Genomic DNA, 20,594 nt, shown 5'->3' on the forward strand with positions numbered 1-20,594 from the left:
GTAGTATATTGTGACTGGTTTCTTATACTTTGCAAGACTTATTTGGAATTCTTCCATTTGTTGATAAATCAATAGTTTTGTTCCTTTTGTTACTGAATAGTGTTTCATCTTATAGATGTACCATGAAGAACATCTGGTTGAGTAACATCTAGGATGTTTCTAGTTTTTGATGATTTAATAAAATAGCTGTTAGTATTTGTGTATAGATTTTTGTCTGAACATAAATTTTTATGGAATAGGTTGGCTGAATCATATGCTAAGTATATGTTTAACTTTATAACAAGCTGCCAAACTGTTTTCCCAGGTGATTGAATCATTTTTTCATTCCTAAGAATAATGTGTAAGTTCCAGTTACTCCTTATCCTTATTGTATTTGTTATCAAGGTTTTTTTTTTTTTTTTTTTTTTTTAAATTTTAGCCATTCTCATAGTTATGGTATTCTATTGTGGTTTTAATTTGTGTTTTTCTAGTGACTAATGAGGCTGAACAACTTTCATGTGTTTATTGGCCATCTCTGTATCTGTTTTGATCTTTTACCTACTTTTTAAAAAGATTTATTTATTTGAGAAAGTTGGGGAAGGGCAGAGGGAAAGAATCTTTATGCAGACTCCCTGCTGAGCTTGGAGCCTGACTCGGGGTTCAGTCTCAAGACCCATGAGATCGTGATTTGAGTCAAAACCAAGAGTTGGACACTTAACCTACTACGCCACCCAGACACCCCTCTTTTTCTTACTTTTATATCAGGTTGTTTGTTTTCTTATTGTTGAGTTTGAGAGTTCTTTATGTATTCTGCATTTAAGAACTTTGTCAGAGATGTGATTTGCAATTACTCTTTCCTAGTGTGTGATTTTTTTCATTCCTTTAACATTATCTTTTGTAGAGCAAAAGTTTTTATTTGTCATTTTTAATAGATTTTATCATTTAAAAATAGTTTGCCTAAACCAAGGTTGTAAAGATTTCCTCGTATGTTTTCTTCTAGAAAGTATATGGTTTTATGTTTTTAGATTTACACCTATGGTACGTTTATTTTTGTAAAAGTTATGAGGTTGGTGGCAAAGTCTAATTCACTTTATGCATGAAAAAACTAAGGAATGAGCTTCAGAAAAATGTATTGATTTGCTGCGATGATAAGGTTAATGGTGATAATACGGGGCAGGGACTCCTGTCCTGGTCTTTGGACTGCCGTGATATCTTACTGTCACTTGAGTAATTTTCAGTTTACCTTTTCCCCCTCATTTTGTTCCTGGTCTCCTTCTGGGATAAAACACATTTGTTTTTGGAAACCTATGTTCTTAGTAGCTGTACTAAAGGCCAGGGTGCCTGATTCCTGCCCTGACGATGAGAGGCATACCCATGCTTCAAAACCACATTGTTGATCAGGTATTGCCACAATAATGTTTCATAACAAGCCAATTAAAAAAAAAAGTTTGCCTGTTTTAACATTGAGCATTGCAGTTGCTGCTTTTTACAGTGGTTATTGCAATAAAGGAAGTAGATTCATTAAAACTAAAATAACAACAACAAAATAAAACAATGGCTTACAGCAATAGTGTATTTTTGTTTTGTTTTGTTTTTTGTTTTGTTTTGTTTTAGACTTTATTCAGCAAGGTGGCACTGCTGAAGAATGCAGGTTGGATGAGTTTATGCCAGACTATGGCTTGGGTTTAGTTCTCTTGCTCATGTTTTCTTCTGGACCCCAGGCTGCAAGCAATGGCTGTCTAGGACATTCACTTCCCATTGCTGGTTCCGGGGGTTCAAAGTTAAGTCAAGTCATGCAAATTTATGTGAGGGCTCTACTTAGGTCGTGCCTAACATTCCATTGACCCAAGCAGGTCTTATGGCCAAGCCTAACATTACCAGGTCAGAGAATTATACCCTATACCCTAACCACTGTGAAAAGAAGAGGTAGAATGAATTGTTTTTTTCTTTTTTTTTTGAACAATAGTCCAAACTACTGTATGTGTTCAGCAGTTTACCCAACTGAATTGATACAAGACCAATATTAAAATTCTGAATCACTCCATGCGAAAACTATTTTGTTTCCAGATGTAACACTGAGTTGATAGGTTATAAGGCAACTTTCCAACTGAAAACTGAAACATTACTCAGTTATTCCAACAGGCTTTTAAAAAAATTATTTATTTATTTATTTATCAGAGAGAGAGAGAGAGAGAGAGAGCGAGTGAGCAAGAGCAAGCGCACAAGTAAAGAGAGAGGCCGGCAGAGGGAGAAGTAGGCTCCTTGCTGAGCAAGGAACTTGATGCAGGACTCTATCCCAGAACCCTTGGATTATGACCCGAGCTGATGATTAACCCACTGAGCCACCCAGTACTTCTGTTCCAGCAGTTTTTACTTGACCCATTGGCTACTACCTTACATCAAACACAGTGAGTCTAAACAGGTAATGGTAAGTCAGTGAAATAAGAATTCAGTCCTAAAGAGCCATCACTGTGCTCATACTGGACTTCCTGATGGCAGTGCTGCAATTTTTTTTAAAGTCTTCATTAGATTTTATTATTTTTATCTTTCTATTATGTTCAGTTAGCCAACATATAGTACATCATTAGTTCTTGCTGTATTGTTCAATGTGTATAACACCCAGTGCTCATCCCCACATATGCCTCCTTAATACCTATCACCTGGCTACCCTATCCCCTCAGTCCCCTCCGTTCTGAAACCCTCAGTTTCCAGGAGTCCAGAGTCTCTCATGGTTTGTCTCCCTCTCTGATTTCTTTCCCTTCAGTTTTCCCTCCCTTCTCCTAAGGTGCTATTCCTTATGTCCACATGTGACTGGAACCATATGATAGTTGCAATGAAGAATGTGGTAGATATGTTTGTATGGAATACAGAAACAGAAGCATGGACCAAGCTCAGTGAATGTCTCACTCGTTCACAGAAATTTCTTCAGCAAAGTGAATTAAGGATTTGATCAAAGTTCAAGTTGTTAAGTCAAAAAAGGTGTCCAAAATGATGTGAATTTTAAAATGATTTCCTAGAAGGGAAGACCAGAGGAGCATAGAATTGTAAGAATGGACAGAAACAGTATGATAGCTCTACTTAAAGAGCACGTATGTGCACACACACACACGCACACACACTCATTCACTCACTCACCAGAAATGAAACAAAACAAAACAAAACAAAATGTAAGGAAATAGAGTTCTTATAACTTCCAACAAAAGAATTATTTGACTTAATAAAATTCCCATTCTTAAATGCTGCCTATATCTTGATAATAGCATCTAAATGTTGGTTAAAGTGAAATAAACACAAGTTGTTTGGGAACACATGAGGACAAAGCAGAAGATGGTTCATTTATATTTACATACAGGGCTTCACTCACCACAGTGTGGCTCTAGGGTTTACCAAAAGTGTTCTGGATTTTTTTTGGAAGGTGGAGTGGGGCAGAGGGAGAGAAAGAGAGTATCTTAAGGAGGCTCCATGCCCAGCACAGCCTGACACAGGGCCGATCTCACAACCCTGAGATCATGACCTGAGCCAAAATCAAGAGTTGGGTGTTTAACCGGCTAAGCAACTCAGGTGCCCAATGTTCTGGGTATATTATAGTTTTTGGCTACGCTAAGGAAAAAAAAAAAAGTTTTGTCTTCAGCAGGGGATAGGCATGGTCTTCATGCCACTTTGAAATAATACTGACTTGATCATCACAGCTTCTTTATCCAACTAAAGGAAACATGTCTTGACCCCTAGTACATAAACACCATGTGGTTTTACAGCATTCAAGCACCAGGAGGAAAATGGTGTACTGAGCCTGACATTTCTTGTCTTTCAACAGTTGCTTTAGGACTCTGAGGGTTAAGCTAGAGGTCACTTGAGTTTAAATATCTTAACACAAAACTCAACCTAAGCACAGTATATACTCAAAGAAATCTAGGAACATTAGTGAGCTGTAATTTTTAAAAAAATGATTTTATTTATTTATTTTATAGACAGAGATCACAAGTAGGCAGAGAGGCAGGCAGAGAGAGAGGAAGGGAAGCAGGCTCCCTGCGGAGCAGAGAGCCGGATGCGGGGCTTGATCCTGAGCAGAAGGCAGAGGCCCTAACCCACTGAGCCACCCAGGTTCCCTTGAACTGTAATTTTTTTAAAATGTAAGTTTAGCAGATGACATTCAGAGTTCACACAGTTTAGCATGGTATTTACTGCTGGAATGAACACCACTGGATAATCTCAGAATCACAGAGAAAAAAGCATCAGAGAGTGTGTTCAAAGTTATTAATATTACTTACAAGTTCTGTACAGCAAGTATCTATTGACGAGTTTCCCTTATGTGTCACTGAATATAAATAGGGAGATTGTCTTAGGGACTTAGCTCTCAGTTTTCTGAAAGCACTGAAGAGAATTTACCAGAGGTGATACTATTCTTCAGACAGGGGTTAAGAGGAGAAATCCTCTTTTGTGAGCATCCAGGCCTGCAGACCTCACCTTTGCCCCATTCTCTGCTTTCTGTGTCAGATCTTCAGGGAGGCTAATAGGTGGGGCTGGGATGTTCATACTCACTGGCCAACATGTGGACAAAAGAGATTTATTTGGGTGATGTACGGGACCAACACCCAGATCTACCTCAGAATTACACAGTTCATCCTTAGAAGCTCAGTTTGTGAGTGCATGTGTGTGTGTGTGTGTGTGTGTGTGCACCAGATTCTATGATAGTACTGTCCAGTACAACTTTTTGCCACGATAGAAGAAATGTTTCATAATCTGTGGTGTATAGTAGGGTACCATTAGTCACATGTTGTTGTTGAACATTTGAAATATGTGACTGAAGTCCTGAATTAATTATATTTAATCTTAATTAATTTAAAATGTGAATATCCATATTTGACTAATGGTGATCATATTGAAACATACAGAATTTTGTAATATCCTGACATCCATCTGATCCTGACTAAAACTCATTTAATATGTATAGTCTGAAATGTTGTGCTTTATATTAAATATACTAGATGAAAACATTTGTAAAAGTATTTGAACATTGAAATGAAAAGAATATTTTGGGGGGAAAGCAACACCTTTATCAAATAAAGAAATCTCCAAGAACAAATCTCAAACATGAACTCATTAATATTTATTAAGAGGTCATAAAGCAAGATACAGTGGGCTGTGTGTTAAGAGTACAGACATGAGATACATTTTGCTGTTAATAAGCTTATAATCTAGTGGAAAGAAAGAGACAAAGAAGTATTTAATGGTTAGTGCTTGGATGGAGGAATGAACTATACTGAAGTCATCATAATTCACTTTCAAGACATAGTGTGTTCAAATCACCCTTTGTTTAATTATTAGCATTTTGAACACATGCTATTATAATGCAGGTTGTTAGGTACTGATGGTTACAAAGATGAATGAGACAATCTTTGCCTTCAAGAATTTCCACTGTAAACTTCTACACTAAGGGACTCATCTGACTCCCCCACCATTTAGTTGCATTTTGGAAATGTCAGTCTAAGTTTCTTTTATCTCCTACCTCTAAGTAAAACTAGCATCATTTTTTGGGACTTTTGTGATTGAACATATATATATATATTTTTTTGATTATTTATTTATTTATTTGACAGACAGAGATCACCAGTAGACAGAGAGGCAGGCAGAGAGAGAGAGAGGAGGAAGCAGGCTCCCCACAGAGCAGAGAGCCCGATGTGGGACTCGATCCCAGGACCCTGAGATCATGACCCGAGCCAAAGGCAGAGGCTTTAACCCACTGAGCCACCTAGGTGCCCCGAACATATATTTTTAAAGAACAGTTTACTGCCGCCCCAGCTCAAAGTCCTCTTTGGCTTGCACCGTTGAGTTGGCCCTGTATTAAGTCATGTGTACTATTCACTCACCTGTATGGCGCACAGCAGAGGGTAGGAGTGAGGATGTAGAGGGCATAAACACGATGTAGCTCATGTTTTGGTGACTTTGCTTACGTCTGCATCTGTGATGGACCAGCGATGGATGATGATAATCTGACCTCATGGACCTGCTCCACTAAGGCCTTTTCTGATGCTGTGGAGCACACACACTCAGCACATGTGAGCGAATTAACACCCGCTGGCGCTATCCTTTAAAACATCGCACACAGAAGTCAGCGTCTAAATCAATGCCCTACTGCCAATCCTTTGGATGGATATTTATGAGAAATATTGTGTTCACTTCTCCAAGTCTCTGGAAGGTTTTTTAAGACAAAGCCAAAACAAACAAACAAACAAAAAACCAAACCAAAACAGGCCCCCAAAAAACAAACCAAAACCCAGAAAAGCAAAACAAAACAAACGAAAACACAGAGGGCTACCAATGCATGTAGCAGTAGCCTTGACAACATATCTAAATATTTTGTTGTGTTTTTCCCCCTCTGTGTCTCATTCTTCCTACCTTTTTAGTCCTACTTTTTACTTTCTCAGATCACCTTGCAGATAAACTACCTGTATTCAAGTCCTTTTCTAGGAGTTGAGTAAGTTAGGTGGTTTAATCCCTGGTTAGCAGTCAAATTGTGTCAGGGAGCACCTGGGTGGCTGGCCCAGTGGATTGAGCATCTGCCTTTGGCTCATTTCATGATCCCAGAGTCCTGGGATTGAACCCTACATTGGTCTCCCTGTTCAGTGGGAAGCCTGCTTCTCCAGCTCCCTCTGCTGCCTCCCCACCCCCCCCCCCCACCTCTGCTGCCACCGCTTGTGCTCTCTGGCTCTCTCTTTCTCTCTGTCAAATAAATAGAATCTTTTTTTGAAAAAAATTGTGTGTGTGCTATCTATGCTCAGAATGACTTGTCAATAATACATCATTTGTGAACCTCAGAATATATCATGAATTCCTTCCTTTCTCAGTGTTCTAGAATGTTCATTGTTTCCCTCCAAATCCATTTCATTTTTTAAAAGCAAAATTTCCATCATTGGGCACGCCCTCCATTTGGGTTGATAGCTTTCTAAGCTTTACCAGCTCTTTCTTGTCTTTGGAAATCAGAGAAAAAGTCAATCAAATGTGACTTCATCATGACCTCATTCATTCATGAGAAGACTTGACCAGAAAGGAAAACAGCAAAAACTCACCTTTGTGACCCTTTTATCTTTCATAAAATGTCTTCTTGCTTTTATTTTATTTTATTTTATTTTGAAGTATATTTTATTTATATTCTTGCTTTTATTTTCTCTTTCTTTCCTTTTAACTCTTTTTGAGATTATCACTTGCTTTTTGTTATGATTGTTGCTGTTGCTTTCCAGCAATACAATAATCTTTCCTTTAAAAGTTCTTAGTGAGGGGCGCCTGGGTGGCTCAGTCTGTTAAGCGACTGCCTTCGGCTTGGGTCATGATCCCAGAGTCCTGGGATCGAGACCCACATCAGACTCCCTGCTCAGCGGGGAGTCTGCTTCTCCCTCTGCCTACTGCTCTGCCTACTTGTACTCTCTGTTAGATAAATAAATAAATTAAAAAAAAATTCTTAGTGACTCCCACACTGGTATATAACTATGTTTCCACTTACTGTCAACAGCCTGAATCCTACTTTTCAGAAACTCTGGCACAAGGTCACTCTGTTCTTCCTGCATAACTGTTCTTTCTCCTTTTGAACAGGGGAGGATATTAGCCAAAGCTGACAAAGTGGTTCTAGCTTTCCAGGATGATGACATGATTGTGTAGTCTGCTCCTTCTGTCTACCTTTTCTGTTCAGTACTTCAAAAATCTGTTCAATTCTGTTGACCTTGGTATTTGAATTTCAAGATATAAGAAATTTGAGGGGGGGGGCAAGGTCAAGAGTTACCACTGAAATAAAAACCATGAGGGTAGCAATAAAGCATCTGGATGGTTCTATCCCAACAATCTACAAATGCATAAAATTCAGGTATCTTGCAAACAGCAAATGATCCACACACATTTCTTTCCTCTTCGAAAGCTGTTATTCACAGAAATGCTACATGAAAGGCAAGTCATAAATTGTCTTTTAGCAAATTCCTTTAATCATACTCCATGTTTTTCTGCTGAAAATTAAAGAATCTATTCTGTAACTTATTTTCATTTCATTTTCCCCATTATTTTGTGCATTTTAATTTGCAGAAATCCTAAAGCTTTAAAAAAAAATGAGCATAGTGAAAAGTTTTATCCAAGTAGGTGGTGTGCCAGTTTTATGACAGCTGATCTGATCTAAGTGTTAAGTTTTGGCCTCGATGTTAATTTCAGAGAAATAAAACAAGATGTGAAACTCAAACTAAGCGACAGCTCCCTGAAAATGCAAGAGCTCTCCTTTCATAAAACTTGTTGAGATAGCATGAGAGGAGAGAACAAATGTGCATTCCTTTACTGGAAACATTGTTTTCCAGGTTATCTAGATAACATGCTGTAAATCAAAATTAAATTCCTAGAATCCCTCAGCAGAGTTAATAACTTTTGAGTATTTTATATATATAAAATCAGGATAATACATAATATTTTTTATGCTATCATTTTTACTTAACATTAATAGGGTATAAACTTTATTCACACTATTATTTTTATCATAGTTAAAAATATAGTCTTTAAAATAATAATCTTTAAAAATATGCTGTTATTATCTCTATTGCATAGTCTTTATTTATTTAAGATTTTATTTATTTGAGAGAGAGTGCTGGGGGAGAATCAGAAGGAGAGGGAAAAGCAGGCTCCTTGCTCATAGGAAACCTGATGCAGGACTCAATCCCAGGACCCGTGGATCATGACCTGAGCTGAAGGCAGACATTTAACTCACTGAGTCACCCAGGTGCCAGCTCTATTACTAGTCTTTAAAAACATCTCTTTAAATGTCTGCATAATGCTTCATGGATCGGTTTTGTCATTTTTCATACATCATTCCCTGCATAGACATTCAGATGGCTCCTTCCTTCCACTATTTTTTCTTTATTACTAATTACATTCCCATGATTTTTTTTTTTTTTACACGTATATGTTTGAATTAATCTCAAATTATATCATTAGGAAAGATTTCTAGAAGTGGGCTTCAGGAATCAAAGTGTTGAATTTTTTTTTTTTTTAAGATTTTATTTATTTATTTGACAGAGAGAGACACAGGGAGAGGGGGAACAGAACACAAGCAGGGGGAGTGGGAGACAGAGAGGGAGAAGCAGGCTCCTTGCTGAGCAGAGAGTCTGATGCGGGACTCGATTCCAGGACTCTGGCATCATGACCTGAGCCAAAGGCAGACACTTAACTGACTGAGCCACTCAGGTGCCCCCAAAGTGTTGAATTTTTTATGGTAGCTGATCCACATGGCCTAACAGTTCTCCAGGAGCTCTTTGCTCCCGGAAACCTGGTGGGGTGCTCGTGTCACTGCAGCTTCAGGCATGTGTTTCAATCATTGCCAACTTGATAGAGAACCCCCAGAGTTATTTCTCATTGGATACTTATAATTTCTTTGATTAAAAATGAGCCTTTAGTATTTTTCATATTTCTTATGCATTCAGATCTCTATTTCTGTGAATTTTTGTTTTTGATTTCAGTCCATTTATCTGTGAGACCCTTGATACACCTCTGATTAATGAAACTCTAAGGAAACTGGTAAGAACATTGTAATCATATGTCCTGATTTTATATTATGACTCTAGATTTTTTTATTCCTCATTGGTAAGAGTGATATTGGATGAGACAGCCTTTTGAATACCTAGCATGTTTTGGTACCTCCTAGTTGAGAAGACATCAGTATTTTATAGTGCCATTACAAGAAGTACAACTGACGGGCTTCCTGACAGACCTGCCTTAAACAATACAGGAAAGATACACAGCTAGTTTGCAGTGGACTTACAGCTAATATCTATGTCCTCTAAATCACCCTTGTTTCTGTGTCCATAGCAGATTCTAAGAAACTTCTTAAGCAGATTCTATAGTTGATGAAAGAAAATGATGTCAAGTATGAGTAGATCAAGTGGGTACTACTTTAGAATGGAGATTAACTCACCAATTCCGAATGTGTGTCTGGTCTTTTTATATTAAGAAAAGATAATCATTTTTTTTTCTTTTACTTAATCTATTTTAAATAGAGTGCTTTGGATACAAATACGATTAGGAACTCTCCATAAAGTGTTAGTTTTGAGGATTCAATTGGGTTGTGAGTATACATCTGTTATATTAGGTTATTGACTGCTAGGTAGAAAGTTACCCCAAGACCAAGTGCTTAAAATAAAAAAAAAAAAAGTTTATTATCTCACAGTGTCTATGGGTCAAGAATCTGAACATGGCATAGCTGGTTGCTTCAGGCTTTCTCTGGAGGTTGCAGTTAGCAGCTGGACAAGCCTAGAGTCATTTTCAAGTTCAATCAAAGGAAAATCATCTTCCAGAGTCACTCACATAGACCTCTTCGTGGCGGGTTTCATGCAATGGCAGCTGGTTTCCTCCAGAGTGAATCATCCAAGAGAGACAAAGAGAAAGCAGCTAGGACAGAAGCTGCACACCTTTTGTAACCTAATCATGGCAATTCCCATCAGGTTTGCTGTATTCATTTATTGGTAGCTTGTCCATTAGTACAGCCAAACTCCAGGGCATATAAAAGACAAGGTGGGAATTACTGTAGGGATGTCATCTGAGTGGTTGATTGCCTTATCTTCTTTCACTTCACCTACAGATGAATACAAACATACACACACAGTGAAATGCACACAAATAATTGTCTAAAAATCACACGATTTATACTTGATAAGTATCTCATACAATTTGAGAAACTTCTTTTAAGATTATTTATTTTAAAGATTTTATTTATTTATTTGACAGAGAGAGAGATCACAAGTAGGCAGAGAGGCAGGCAGAGAGAGAGAGGGGGAAGCTCTCTGCTGAGCAGAAAGCCCGATGCGGGGCTCAATCCCTGGATCCTGAGATCATGACCTGAGCCAGAGGCAGAGGCTTAACCCACTGAGCCATCCAGGTGCCCCAAGATTTTATTTATTTATTTGGGAGAGAGAGAATGAGAGAGAGAAAAATGGACTAGCAGGGCAAGGGCAAGAGGCAGACTCCCCATTGAGCAGAGAGCTCGAAATGGGGCTTAATCCCAGGGTCCTGGGATCATGACCTGAGCTGAAGGCAGAGGCTTAACCAACTAAGCCACCCAGCACCCCTTGATATACTGTTTGGCTGTTAAAAAGTTTACATAGATCTGGCCCATGCACATACCTTCATTGTTAATCAAGTTGCATTTGACCTTGCTAAATAGAACATTTTTCTTGAAATGCTTGGTAACTTTTCTGAACAAACAAGAAAAAAATCTCAGATCCCTTAGACTCCAGATTTATTGCTCATTTCTTATTATATTAGAGAGTGGTAGACTGATATGGTTTAGTATTTGTAAGAAAATGAACTGTGGAAAGTCATGAGCTATAATGTGATGCATCTACTTATGAAAATCATATCCTCTTAGGCAAATTCAAGATGTATGTTATTTCTTCTAGCCTCTTAACATGTAATGTATTACTGGCTTCAGAGGTACAAGACTATGATTCATCAGTCTTATATAATACCCAGTGTTCATTACATCACATTAATGTCCATCACCCAGTTACCCCATCCCCCCACCTCCCTCCCCTCCAGTAAATCTCAGTTTGTTTCTTCATTAAAAACAAGTGGCAAAAGACCTGGCTTGGCGTGGGCAGGAGGGAAGTGGGGAGAAACGTTAACATACCTTGTGTAGTAGTGACACTAATGTGCTACTAGGCTGTAGAGGTTCTTATAGGAACACAGGGAAACAAAGTAAATTGTGAATAGTTTGGGAAATGTCTAATGGCTTTATTACATAGATTGATTGAGGTTTAGTTGGCAGAATGCCAGGAATTCACAAAAGTCCCTCAGGAGTCCAGACAGTTTGACAAACTCCAAATAAGAATTATATGGAGTCTTCAAACTGAGCATTAGAGGTAGCGTGTGATGGACTGAGTAATGGTTCACCAAATGTCCATGTCCTAATCCCTGGAGCCTGTGAATATGTCATAGGGACTTGATGTACTTTCAGAGACCAGAAGGCAGGGAGATCACCTTGCATTATTTAGGTGAGTACAGTTTAATAATAGATTCTTAGAAGCATACAGTTTTCTCCCGCAGAGGCAGGGCAGAGATATGATGGAAAGGGAAATCAGAAAAATTCCAAGCACGAGATAGATTTGATGTGCTGTTGCTGGTTCTGAGATGCAGGGGCCCACATGCGAGGCCTGGAGAGAGGCCTCCAGAAGTTGAGCATGGCCTCCAGCTAAGAGCCAGCAAAGAAATAGGGCTCTGTCCTACTTCAGAAAAAATCTAGACTCTTCCAACCTCCAGGAACTTGGAAGCAGATTCTTCCCCAGGGTCCCCGGTAAGGGACAAAGCCCTGGTGACACCTTGACTGAGTCTGGTGAGGCCTTTGCTGGACTTCTAACCTATAGAACTAAGAGATAATAAATGGGTGTTGTTCTAAGCTGCTAAATTTGTGGTAATTTGTTATGGCAACAATAGAAAATGAATACAGAGTTTGAGATGCAGATCTCTTGAGGTTTTTAAAGAGTGGATGTAGGAGGAAAATTCATTTTAGGGTACCAATATTTGAGGGGAGTTGGAGGGAGTCCATGGTGTTTGCAAGCAGAGAAAAGAGCATGATGGATCTTCATAGAAAGAACAAACTCATCCACCATCCCTGTAAGACCAATTTTCTAAATGAGCAGCCTGCTCAGCTGAATCTAGTTAATATTGGCCTCCCGCCTGCTCATGGACTTGGGAGGGTTTCAGTCCAGCCCAGCCCTCAGGCCCCTACAGGATATTGAGAGCAGCTGGGCAGAAGATGGGACGAAGGAAGGGCTGACATTTAAGTAATGAAAGAGGGTAAGGATAGAAGACAATAAACTGAACAAGAATAAACTTCATCAATTAACACCTACAAAAGCAAAGGGCACAATATGAAAATAGACTCATCACAGGGGTACAATTGAGACAGAAAACATTCAATGAAATCAAGTAAAAACAAAAGAGAACCACCCTCTATTAAAGCAGCAAGTGCTTCAAATTAGTAGTGTAACAGACATACTCCTTAGCAGGATGAGAATGCTCTGTGAATGTGTCTGCATTGAATGGTACATCGGCAAGGAGATTCTGTCCACAAGATTCAGATTAGGCTGGGATTTCTCTCTAATACATGGCAGGGGAACTTGGAAGTTTCTATTACAATGGTTTTACAATATGTAGAGTGATGAAGAAAATCGTCCCAATGATGCTTATATTTGAAATATTTATCCTGAAAATTTGGTTGTTTTTTTTTTTTTTTTATCTCATGGACATTATGAATGTTGTAACAATCACACTAACTCAGTGGACCACTGAGCTGCTTGGAGCCAAATTATCACCTATGCATGAAGCTTGATTCCTCTCCCTGGTGTTCTCATTTTCCTATCATCATTTTGACCTTGTGCTGATTTATTTATCTCTCTATCTCTGTTCTGTTTTATTTTGAGTAATTGGCTATCGATTTCAGATTCCTTTTTAGAATGAGAATAAGAAGGAAAGAGTAAAAGAGAAATAAAAAAGAATGAAAAAAACCTCACATTTATTTCCCCAAACAGTTGGCTGGGAACACCCTTAATCTGTGTGTGTGTGTGTGTGTGTGTATATATATATATATATATATATATATATATATATATCTGTTGCTTTAGGTATAACAGGAAAGTGTTTGTGTGAATTAATTCCTTTATGCACAGCCACTTGTAAATATTAAGCATCATTGGATGGTTTGACAATTTCAGCTATGCATTTTCTGCTCCTCTGGGTGACTGGATTCTTGTTTGTGCATCTGGTGGAAAGTCCTGCTTGCTGAAGCAGCTAATTGCTCCTATAGGCTTCCTTCCCTTGTTCTTCTGTGTTTTGAAAGTGTTCTAATCTCTGGAGCAAATCAGGAATATCAGACACTCCACAAATATTCATATGTTGGAATGCAGTCCTATCTTTTTGAAATCAACAGAATTAACATATGGGTAACACTAGTGGAATAGACAGCAATAACTCTCCTTTTATGGTATTTTATAACCTATGGCATACTTTCAAATACATTGTTTTGTTTGACTCAAACATGCTTGGAATGAAATATGTTTAACAACGTATAAGTCTTGATCAAAGCCAACAAAATTTCCAGCCAAATGTGTACTTATGTGTACAAATGCTATGTCTTACAAACCCAAATTTCCAGGTTTTTTTCCACATTTTCCTTCTCTTTTATGTCTTTCTTCCTTTTACATTTTTTTTTTCGTTCACTCATTAATTATCCATTTGTTTCTTCTTTCAGTTTTTTGGTGAACAAGATTACTGTGCCTTGAAATATAAGAAGCCATGCTCCTCTATTTCTTTCACTTCCTGCTTCATGAATTGGTTGGTGCAGAAGTCTCTTCTCAGTTCTACCCCTTTTGTTGTGGGAGCTGGCCTAGGCTTCTGTCCTTTCACAGGCCAAATGACTGACTCTAAGAAGGGTTTAATTGCATACATGAGGTCTAAAGGAGCAAATGCATTCTTTCTCGCTATCTGTTGTAGTCATTACCTCATGCTATGTGTTATGCTACTGATTGTAAAGACCAGTGACCAAAGAACCAATGCTAGTCTGGGGAGCTGGTAATGATTAAGGGCCATATTTCCATCCCTGCTCTCATCTTCTAAGCGTGAAATCAGCTCTTCTTCCTGTAACTCCAGGGGCGAGTTGGGACTCCCAGACTTGAATGAAATGACCTAGAATTGTTAAGATTATTTCTACTATAGAATGGGATGTGAACATATAAAAGACATTTAAAGCTTTGGTACCATAGCTTTCCACTAAACATGGCTAAATAAATTTATGAATTTATCTTCCCACTGTCCTAAAGGGAAAAAGAAGATATTCCCATTGCAGCTCTGGAGTCTGAAAGTGCAGTTTCTTTCTTTCTTTCTTTTTTTTTTTTAAAGATTTTATTTATTTATTTGACAGAGATCACAAGTAGGCAGAGAGACAGGCAGAGAGAGAGAGAGAGAGAGGAAGGGAAGCAGGCTCCTTGCTGAGCAGAGAGCCCGATGCGGGGCTCGATCCCAGGACCCTGAGACCATGACCTGAGCCAAAGGCAGAGGCTTAACCCACTGAGCCACCCAGGCGCCCCTGAAAGTGCAGTTTCAATACTTAATCTCATTATCCTGGTCTCCCAGCTGTGGACTTCTGAGTTCACTGAGTTGTTCAAAACTAAGTGAGAAGCTGCACTGTGAGTCAATACAGTACCTGTTGCTATCTGGGTAGCTGGTATGCTGGAGAGCCACTTAACGAATTTTTGAGGTTATAGGGTGGTAACATTTAGGAAGTATCATGTAATCTGAAAATGAGTAAGATCGATCTAGGTAAGAGTGGAGGTGTATGGAATGAGATGTTATCCCTGGTAGAAAGCACAGTTTATGCAAAGACCTTATGTGTAGGAGTGTGTGTGTAATTCAGTCTGACTAGAGATTAGATTGCAAGGCAGGAAGTGGTGGGTCAAGAAGTAAGGCTAGGAAAGCAAGCAGGAGCAAAGCAAGAAAGTCCTTGTAATTCCATGTTTTCATCTTGAGGACAGTGAGGAGTCATGTAAGCATTTTAAGTAGGGGAATGTCTCTCTGTATAAAAAGGGTAGTGGATAAGAGAGATAAAGCCTGGGAGCTAGGGACATCATTTAGGGGACATGGCAGTCATCTGGGAAAGCCACGTGATAGCTTGAGTTACGAAACTAATGATAGGGATGAAGAGGAATTGATAGATATCTATCAATAAGATACTCAGATCCCTTGGTATTACAAATAATCTTATAAGATTATAAATAATCTTAGTGAAATTAATAATCAAAATCTCTTGGTCTTATAGGCCTTTTCATCTTGATATTGCTCTTAGATCCTTCCTTTCTCCATGGGGCTCTTTGGAGTTCATGTTCACAATCTATCCTTGCTGCTTCTGGTCTCAGAGGCCAGATGATTCAGTAGCAAAAGGTCTATATGGTTCCCAAACTTAAGATCACACAGATTCGCAACTTCAAATCAGATCTCCTAATCTGAGTTTGGGTTCTTTCTATTAGACCAAATAGAAGTGAATACACACGTGTGTGCACACACATACACACACACAGGACTACAGAACTGAACAGTCTTCTGGAGTTTTACTAGATTATATGTATTAGAGTGAGTCCTAGAATCTAAGTATTGTTATAAATGTTCTTGGAAACAGATAACATTAAAAATCCACATGCTTGGAAATACAGTAAGTGCAGTTTATTCATCCTATCCTGGTGTCCTTAGAAAGAGAGAAGAAACTGAAGAGGAGTGAGCCTCTTGGGATGGGAGGGAGACTTTAGCTGTTCAGCAACATGACTCAGAAGGAGAGTTAAGCTTTCCAAAGTGCACCTGTGACTTAACTGTGAGCCTCACACGGGGACTCTGGGGAAAGAAAAGGAAGCAGTAAATTAAATTTCTGGTTAAATATTTAATAAAATGTAATTTTCCAGAGAAGTTATAAAATGCATCTAGGATCTCAAAGTATAAAACCAGAGAAGTCAAAATTGCTCAGATTGTGGCTTAGGTACAGGCAAAAGCTTAGGGATGCTATTCCTCCTGTTTAGTGGAAAGGATGTGCAGTGAATGAATAATGTGTGTTTATGCCTGATTGAGGGGCACTCCTAATAAAGATTTCGGGGAAATAACCATGCAAGTGAATTACTGAGCATGTGCTGGCACTCTGTTTCCTCAGCTGCTTAAAACCACATTGAGTTAATGAGATATGAGTCACTGAACTATAGAGTTGATAATCAGAAGACTTCATGCAACAGAAGTAGTGGTAGGCTTAGGTTTTTCTAAGTCATTGGTCCAAATGGGATTGGATGCTCCAGCTACAACACGGTAAAATGTTCCACTAGCTATGTATGTCAAAGCCTCAACCAGGATGTCTAGGAAGTGGGGCAAGTCATTAATTCCTATTTTGTGGTCGGCTGTGGCTAATGTGGAAAACCCCTTTTTGCTTCAAAACTGTTACCAGAGTCCTCCCAAAATGCATGAAATCACTCTCTTTTGTCTGTGAAGTCTGAGGACTTGATACATAGCACTATAATGCAGAAACTTGGGAGGCTGGAATGAATGTGTTGTCATCCCCAGATTTATGCAGGAAACTGCTTTGTTTATGAATCCTTTAGAATAGTGTGGTTTTCTCACTTTTTCATTCCCCCCCCATTGTAAAAAATAGAAGACTAAAAATACTGTTAAGAGTTAAAGGATCGTTATACTATCTCAAGGAGTATTTTGAAATGCTTGCAATTATTTTAGAGCTGTGGCTTATACGATTGCTTTTTTAAAATTTGTTTTATTTTTTTCACTCTCTAACTTATAATTATTTTAGAACCTTCATCAGTTTTATACTAATGACTTGGCTATATTCTCCTAGACGCACCAACTGGTTTTCCCAAAGGTGATCAAATGAAGGTTAAAAGAAGCATGTGCATCCATGTGGTTACACTTTTAAAAAATAACATTATGATGCTTTATGAAAATACCTAAGCATAAGCATCAAAAAGGCTATAAATGGAGAGCAAGATTTAGAGAAGTGCTGCCAACTGATAACTTACTAAAGGTCAACTTTCAAAAATATTACTTCATCTAAGCTCCTTTTCTTTTGAGACTTAAACAGAAAGGTATCCTAACGTGTATCCTGGTAGTGGGGATGGGTGTGTGGGGGGGAGATACTTAATTATGAAATATGTTCATGTATAGGTTTTTGTTTTGTTTTGTTTTTTGACTTCTAAATCCCAAATAATTAAATTATTACATATTTATGACTCCAACTTTTTTCTCTATTAAAAATTTAATATTAAAAAAGAGTATAGGGGCGCCTGGGTGGCTCAGTGGGTTAAGCGGCTGCCTTTGGCTCAGGTCATGATCCCAGGATCCTGGGATCGAGCCCCGCATCAGGCTCCCTGCTCATGGGGAGCCTGCTTCCCCCTCTCTCTCCACCTGCTGCTGAACTTGAGTTTTCTCTCTCTCTCTCTGTCAAATAAATATATAAAATCTTAAAAAAAAAAAAGTATAATCAGAATGTCTATCTAGAAATGTCCTGCTCAGATGGTGTTTTTTTCTGTTGTTCAAATTCTTTTAAACACTTCCTGACAGTATCTGACCTGAGTTCTATTTTCTTAAGACCAGTTCTTTGTTAGTTGTGGCTAATTATAATGCAAAAACAAAAACAAAAACATCCAAGTTAGAATATGAACAGAGATAGATGTACCAAGATTTTAACCAGGGTCTGGTATGATTCCCTTTAGCCACAGACTGTTTGGGTAACTCAAAAGAAGCAATATTGAGTTAAGGAATCAAAAGCTAGGCTGGGACACAGAAGTTGTTCAGAAGGGGCAGTGAATCCTCGCAGTGTCCATCATTTCATATCTTCGCATGTTGTTGACTCTCCCATACTTTCTTCACGGTGATTTCCATGAGAGAACTTTTGGAAGAAATGTTTAACCTGAGAGGAAATTGTTTCCCCGTACAATCATAAAACCAATCTTAGAGATAAGATAAAAAATTGGCTTTCTGTTTGAAGGCTCAGAATCTCTTTGTTTGGGAGTCACAGATGAAAGCAGATTTGGGTGGGTGCAGGAGGCTTATATGAGACCAAAATAAAGGAGCTGAGAAATGCTTACGGGTGTTGGAAAACTTTACTTCAGGAGTGCCTCTCCTGAGGCAGAAAATAGAAGGCAGAGATCTATAAAAAGAAAGAGGAAAGAGGCTTTCTGGAGATTTTCCCAAATAAGAACCATAGCCAGTTTATGTCATCCCTTTGCAATTTCAACACCACCATCAAAGAGAAATGATTCACTATGAGATAATAACAATTCTGGCATCCAAACTTCCATGTAATACCTGAAGAATTAGGCACAGGAGTCCTCGGGAGGGAGAATTTGCCAGAGAAGTGTTCAGCAGAGAAGTGGGGTAAATGTTGGTAAGGGCGTACGGAATACCTGGATGCCTCTGCTCATTTATCTTTCGGCTCTTGGTCCTCCAAGCGGCCGTTCCTGACTCTGGGCACTAGGACAGGTGCTTGGTCCGGATGCTTCCGTGGCATCCTGGATTTAGCTACTCTTTACCTTTTTATTCTGTGTGTAATTTTTTTTTCCCTCCAGTAGGCATTGTGTTTCTTGATGAATTAGGGCATGTTCTTTTTAACCAATTATCTCCAGCAAAGATCACAGTGCTCGTCATAGTAGATGCTTAATAAATGCTTGTTAAGTGAACCACCTATTCAAGCAGAATGAGATCATTCTAACACAGTGACGGCAGACAGACTTCAGATCACATGCCAGCGCTGATCCCCAGTGGCTTCTCAGAAAGACGGCTTGAGAAGGAGGACCATAAGGCTTCTGGAGACCTCAGGGGTAAATGAAACTTGAATCATAGTGATGTCCGAGATGTTTCCCTGCTCTAAAACCTGTCTTTGATTCTGTTTTTATTGAACAGAGTGATAGCTTGACAAAACATTAGCCTTGGATTCCATGATGTAATTATTTACAGTAATAATTATTTACAGACTTTATTTACATAAAGTCTAACTGGAAGTGACATTCAGAAAACTGAAAAACAAAACAACAGAAAGCAACAGTAATGACAACTAAAATTCAAAGAGGACAGGGTGACTTTCAGTTAGTATGATGGCAGCCTGGTTATACATAATTCTCTCAACTTCCAATGCAAGATGTATGAAGAGACCAGCACACATGAATCTGTGCACAGACACTGACATCGGAGGTGGTGGAAATACTAAAAACTATAGGCCCAACTCATAGGAATTTGGGGACTGCAGTTTTGATTGGTTTGACAGAATAACCAAATCAGAAAAAAAAAAAAAATAGAGCTGAAATACAACATGAAGTGGTCTTGGCTAAGTCTAGTCTTTGACCCTTACCAGAAACTCAGGTAGCTGACTTCTGAGCTGACCAGAGTCCTGTCCTATTCTCCTCTCCCATCCTGACCACAGGGGCTCTTCTCTGTTTATGCCTATTTGGAGACATCATATCTGAGTAGGTAGCATGATGGAGAGGAAAAGCTATAATGACCACCACTCCTGGGATTTATAGTCAAGGAGAGAGAAAGTACCTGGAAAGCAAGGAATGTGGGGTGTGGTATTTTCTATATGTGCACACACAAAAGTGTATTACCCTATTCTACATCTGGCTTGCTTGGATAGAGGCAATCTTGACAGATCAAAAGATGTCATTCCATGCTAACATGGACATATGTGGAGAGACTGTCATATATGCTCATAAACCCTGTTTCCTTCTCATCCTAAGCACAGAGCTAGACTGTTTTTTTTAACCTCCTGCAAGTTAGGTTCAGCATATGACTACCTAATGGACTCCAACTAAATTGTCAATTTTTACTTTTAGTAGAAAATAGTCAAAGGTCATGTAAGCCATCTGAAGCCCTAACCACAAAAACTTCTCTCCTATTTCCGTTTTTTCTCCTTTCCCTTATTTGCTAGCCAAATATAGAAGATTCAGTGAAGGATTCAAAGACCCTAGGAAAGGGGAGGGCCACTATGTGGAAGGTGACTGGCATGCCTTTAGACAATGTGTTCTTTTCAGAACTTTACTAGACTATAATATGAAGGAAAAAGAACC

This window comes from Mustela nivalis, assembly GCF_964662115.1.
Source record: "Mustela nivalis genome assembly, chromosome: 3".
NCBI lineage: Eukaryota > Metazoa > Chordata > Mammalia > Carnivora > Mustelidae > Mustela > Mustela nivalis.